At 57.9% G+C, this 6,000-nt stretch overlaps 1 protein-coding gene across 1 annotated transcript in view; it reads right to left on the reverse strand.

Annotated features, from left to right (window-relative positions):
* Positions 1–3,626, reverse strand: part of NUMBL (NUMB like endocytic adaptor protein) — a 43,393-nt gene extending 39,767 nt beyond the window's left edge. The window contains exon 1 of the mRNA XM_083516283.1: positions 3,390–3,626. The gene's annotated coding sequence lies outside the window, so the exon portion shown is untranslated. The remainder of the gene's footprint in view (positions 1–3,389) is intronic.
* Positions 3,627–6,000: the final 2,374 nt, after the last annotated feature.

The raw sequence follows: 6,000 nt of genomic DNA on the forward strand, positions 1-6,000 counted from the left end.
TCATTTCCCAGTTTCCTGCCTCCTGCCCCTGGTCTGGGAAGCCATGAACTCGGCTGCCCTTCTGCGTCCAGACATGGCAGGGGCAGGGAAACAATCCCCTGTCTCGGATGCCGGCCCCCCAAACCCCATCAGCTGCCAAGCAAGGCAGAGGGGGTCCTTTCGAAACTGCCCCATAAGCAGCAGAGTCACACCTTTTGGCCCTCTGGCAAAAGGGTCTCTGGAAGCTCTTGCCATGGGGCCTTGGGATGCTCCCGCCTACTCAGAGTAGCTTCACAGGGTCAGAGCCGCGGTGATAAAGGTCGGGGCCCCCCCACCCCAAGGCCACAGCTGGAACCTCCTTTAGACCAGCCCTGGCTGGATCGATCGCAGTCTGTTCTGCTCATTGCCTTTTCCAAACAGTAAGAGCATCTTTGCAAGGGGGTGAGTGTCTTTTTTGGGGGGGCTCCAAAGCAGCTCATGTTCAGCGCCAGGGCTTGGCGGGGTACCTCTGGGCATGTGCAAAATGCCTCTCCGTCTGGGAAGAGGGCATAGCGAAGCAACCGAGCACCTGAGCGCAGGACCCAGACTCAAGACACAACATCACAACCAAGTCGGGATGAGAATCTCCCTACCCGGGATTCTGGAGGGGGCCGCTGCCGGCCAGGGCAGACCAGGGCTGGGGTACCTGTGGAGACCACTCCCGAAATTCCTGGATGCCACACCCATGGCCACACCGGGTTGGTGGGGCTGGGAGGCTATTGACCTCCGGAGAAGCAAAAGAACCCCATCGCTCCTGCAGACAATGTTGATCTGGCTGGATCAATGGTGTGATTCTGAACAAGGCATGGTAAGATAAAGGGACCCCTGACCATTAGGTCCAGTCGTGGCCGACTCTGGGGTTGCGGCACTCATCTCGCTTTATTGGCCGAGGGAGCCGGCGTACAGCTTCCAGGTCACGTGGCCAGCATGACTAAGCCGCTTCTGGCGAACCAGAGCAGCACACGGAAACGCCGTTTACCTTCCCGCTGGAGTGGTACCTATTTATCTACTTGCACTTGGACGTGCTTTCGAACTGCTAGGTGGGCAGGAGCAGGGACCGAGCAACAGGAGCTCACCCCGTTGCGGGGATTCGAACCGCCGACCTTCTGATCGGCAAGTCCTAGGCTCTGTGGTTTAACCCACAGCGCCACCCGTGTGTCCCCAGGCTCTGGTATATATATTCTAATGTGGGGAGCACCCCCCCCCCCAAAAAAATGCAGCACAGCTGTCTGGCTGCATCTGGAAGTGTGCAAAGCCAGAGAGTCTAAAATCACTGGTTGGGGTAGAATAGAGAGGCAGATTCTCAATGAGTATTTTTTCCTTCTTCTAAAAAGAAGCATGTTGAGTTGGAAGTGCCACAGGAAGAACGTCCTCCAAGCAGAGCCCAAGGAAATGTTTAGCGGAGAAAGGAAATGAGCGCTGAATGTGCTCAGAGGCACTCTTGACGAGTGCTTGTCATTTCTGCTTGAGGAGCTACTGAGCTCTCCAAATCCACTCCAAGTCTCTCTTCCCCCTGGCTAAGATTTTGCAGAAAAATGAGAGGAAGGCTGGAAGATTCCTTAAACCTAGCCAGGACCCTGTTGCATACAAAGCAGTGCACCGACTCGCAGCAACGGCTTTTCTCTTGACCCCCACCTCTGACCTGAACATCCATACCTGGGCTGGCCTTCAAGGAGAGATTGTCTCTGAGGTGTGGCTCAAACAGGAACACCTGGAAGCAAGACACTCGCAAGTCCCAGATGCGCCAGGGTCGGTGGGCATTAGAAATTCACTTTGCACATGTTCAGAGGCGGCCACGCTCTTATCTTGCCATCTAACCTGAGGCACGACATTTTAAACAAAGCCGTTCCTGGGCACAGAGGGGCCTGGGATAAGATGACCTCCAAGTTTATCTCGAAAGAAGCAAGTTGAGAAGCTGGAAAATAAAACCAGGGGTGGGGCTCTAGGCTGGCCTCAAAATAGCCGGGGCAGAATCTCCCCAAGCCCTGGGCACCCAGCGGAATAGGGCGGGCTCTGCATTGGGGCTCTGCCCAGGGAACGCCGAAGCGTCATTAGCACCCAGACCCCTTTGCCCACTGCAAGGGCCGGGTGTGGCTTGCTGGGGGCCACCTGCTCTATACTGCAGATCCTTTCAAAAGTCAGGCCTTGGAGGGCAGAGGGAGCTCTCCACCCCAAACCACATGCCTCCTCCGAATCCCGCAGGTGGGGTTAAGATCAGACCCAGATGCTCATTCTGAGCCAGGATTCACCCACCTTCCCAGACTGGGAGTCATTACAGTCATCAACAGGCCCTGAAGGAGCCCTTGGGGGGGGACCTTTAAATGCACGCCTGCCAAGGGTGCAAACAGGCTCCTAGGCATGCATTAATTTTTTTAGGATCCAGAATTAAAACAATCTGTGACCCACAGTCAAGAACAGAGAAACTGAGAGACTCCACCCGATGCTACCAGCCATTTGGGGTGATGGAGGTCATTAATGCTCCCCAACTTATTTGCAGGACACATCACGTCGTTTTTTGCCAGGGGGAAACCAACTCCCCACGACTCTCCCCCTTAAGGTTCGTTGACTTTGACACCCGCTCCCAAACAAACCACCTATTCCGTTACCCAACCTGTGCACTTCTCAAATGGAGGGAAAGCCCCCCCAATGCCCCCATGGGCCTTTTCCTGGCATCCGCGGGGGGAATTCCATCCCGAATCTCTCCGGAACCACGGGGAGGGGACGCTCGGCGCTTGCCAGGCTTCCAGAAGGCCCCCTCCCCAAACGCCTGGCCCTGCGCAATCCCTCTTAACCCCACCCACCCAGTTACGTCGATCCTGAAGTATTGGCGAGGGGGGAGCCCCATTCTCCCGTCCCCCGGCCCAGGACTGGGTGGGGCAACTGCTCCCCACCCCCTCCCCGACCACGATCCCGCGAGGCCCCATCGGGGGGCCGGCGAGGCAGAAGGGGCGCAGCCCTGCTCAGCCGGGGGCGCCGCTGCCTGCCGACGGAAGCAGCAAACCCGGGAGGACGCGGAGGCGGCGCGCTTGCGGGGGGGGGGACCAAAGAGATGCGATCCCTCCCCTCCGTCCGCTTTGATTTCCGAGCAAGGCTGCTTTTTGGGGGGGGGGCTGTGCCCTTCGCAGCTGTCACTCGAGGCGGGGTGGGAGGCGGAGGGAGGGATCTGTTGGAGGGGAGGGGGCGCGGGAGAGGGATGCGGAAAGGCGGGGGCGGCGGGGATCCCCGGAAAGAGGCGTCGCGGGAGGAGGGGGGGCGTCGGCGGTGCGCGGAAAAAGAGGAGGGCGAGAGAAGGAGAGAGGAGGGGAGACTCCCCTGCCAGCCCCCCCCACCCCATCCATCCCTGCATCCCATCCCTGCCCGCTTCGCCTTACCCGGGTGCGGCGGGGCTCCGACGCCTCCTCCGCCGCCTCTTCCCGGCTCCGCATCCACGGTGAGCCCGGCGCGGGTCCTCCTCCTCCGCTGCTGCCGCCCTGGGCCGCCCCTCCCCGGCTGCTGCTGCTGCTGCTGCTCCTCCGCCAGCCCCCCACCCGATCCTCCCGATCCGCCTCTTCTCTCCGCTGCGGACGCCCCGTCTCGTCTCGCCGCTGCCTCGGCTCCTCCGCGCACGCGCCTTCAGTCCAGCTGGACTCGGCCCCGCCCCCGCGGCTCTGCGATATGCAAATATAGACACGCCCCCTCCCCCGCCGGCGCGCTCTTCTCGCCGCAAAACTCCGCCTCCCGCGCCTCCGCCGGTTTTTATTGGCTCCGTGCTCCTGAATATGCAAAGACAAAAACGTCACCGCCGCGCTCTCTGGCTTTCTCCTTCCTTCCCTCCCCGCCCGGTGTTATTTACAAAGTTCTGCCGACCCCGCCCACCGAGGCAGGCTATTGGTCCGCGCGCGTCCCCGCATGCAAATTAGCCCGTCCGCTCAGCCCGCCCACCTCGTCGGGATGCGACTATGCAAATCCTACGCCTGTCTTAAGCCCCGCCCCCTCACAATGAAAGGGAAAGCGGAGACGTGCCCCGGGTTCAAGGCTCCCTGACCCCGTTTGCAAGCCCCGCTGGCTTCTTTCTCAAGGCTGGTCCGAAGGAGGCACTCTGCACATGCTCGCAGAAACCCTTTCACAGCAAAAGGCAGCGGGTCGCGCCTGTCTCCTCTCTGCCCCACCGCTTTTTCCTGATTCTTGCCTGGATGCCCCCCCCCTTGGGGCTTCCCTAGAGCCAAACTCTGTACCTGCCTTGTGGACCACTGGCCTAGACCCCCAAGGGCGGATCACCCTTTTTCCGAACACTTTTTAAAAAATGTTTGCCGGAAGCGGAACCTTTGGAACTCCCCGCCTCTTGATACAAGCAGAGCCTACTTAAAACCTTGGCTGAGCTTGGAAAGCGGGTGCGAGTTTGGGTCTGTTTTTCGTCTACCGCTGTCCTGACATCCCGAAGGCCTTAAATGCTTCTTATTGAAAACTTTATTCTTGTATCCTTCTTTTGTAAACCGCTTTGAGGTTTTAAAAAAATAAGAATTGTGCGGTGTATAAATTTCATGAGATAAAAATACATAAACTTGGCAGCTGGGGGCGGGGGAGAGGGTTAAAAAAACACGACAAGGCACCCCAAGGTCCATTCCATAGGCTCTGCCCCCTGCCCTTGGGCAGAAACCAGGAACCAGTGGCGTAGCGTGGGGGGTGCAGGGGGGGCCGGCCGCACCAGGCGCAACATCTGGGGGTTAGGGTGCGCAAATCCACGGGTTAGGGGGCGCAAATTACTTGCCTTGCCCCGGGTGCTGACAACCCACGCTACGCCACTGCCAGGAACCCTTAAGAAGAGGCCAGGCCAGAGCAGGAGGGAGGATGGGGGTAAACCCACCCCTGCCCTTGTCCCCAGATGTGCAGCCTCCCTCGCTCTGCCTGGGCACCCACCCCTGGGTGTTGCCCGCTGTTGCCGGCCAGGGCGGGTCCCACAAAGGGTGGAAAGGAAGGAATTGTTTGCTCTCAAAACAAACAGCCTGCGCCAGCCCCACCCGTGCCAGGCCGGGGGGGGGCAAAGGCTAGAAAGGGCCTGCCCCTCTCCCGCTGCCACTAGGGCATCATCTAATGTTTATTGGATGGATTTCCCCCCTAAATTGCTTTTTTGAATTCTGAATTTATTGTTATTCCCGTTTTATACTCTATTTTATGCTGTTTTTTGTTGTATCAATTAAGCGTTTTAAATTTGTTGTTAGCCGCCCTGAGTCCGGTTTTCAGAACCGGGAAGGGTGGGGTGTAAATAAAAATTTATTTATTATTATTATTAGGGCAGACTCTGCAAACCTGGGGCCCGTCCATCTGCCTCTCAGGCAAGCCCCAACACTGGTGCGCCATCGCTGATGCGCGTCCCGTGGTTTCCCCAGCTTGCAGACCGCCTCGCGTGTAGCGATATGGAAAGACAGCATACAAATGAAAAGGGAAATGAAATTGAAAAAGTGCAAAAGGAATTCTTCCAGTGTCTCAAAAGCCCTTGTTCTGGGAGGAAAAGAGGAGAAAGGGAGCCGTTGGCAGCCTTGATGTTTTCAGGCGTTTCTGCAGTGGAAAAATGCGTCTCTCTTTTTGGGAGCTGTGGTTCCTTATTCCGGAAGAGGATGCTTAGATTGAATCCAGCTGTGTGCTGGCAAGGCGGGGGGGGGGGGCTGGCTGCACCTGGGGAGCCAAAACTGCAAAGAAAGAGAAAGCTTGGGCGAGATCAGTGTTCCCCTTGAGAAGGGGGACATCGTAATCCATCCCCTCCAACGTTTCTCCTATTCCACCCCCTCCTAGGAAAATTGTTGTTGTTGTTGTTTAGTCGTGTCCGCCTCTTTGTGACCCCCTGGACCAGAGCACGCCAGCCACTTCTGTCTTCCACTGCCTCCCACAGTTTGGTCAAACTCATGCTGGTAGCTTTGAAAACACTGTCCCACCATCTCGTCCTCTGTCGTCCCCTTCTCCTTGCGCCCTCCATCTTTCCCAACATCAGGGTCTTTTCCAGGGAGT

This window comes from Podarcis liolepis (genome assembly GCF_965112155.1).
Source record: "Podarcis liolepis genome assembly, chromosome: 7".
Taxonomy (NCBI): domain Eukaryota; kingdom Metazoa; phylum Chordata; class Lepidosauria; order Squamata; family Lacertidae; genus Podarcis; species Podarcis liolepis.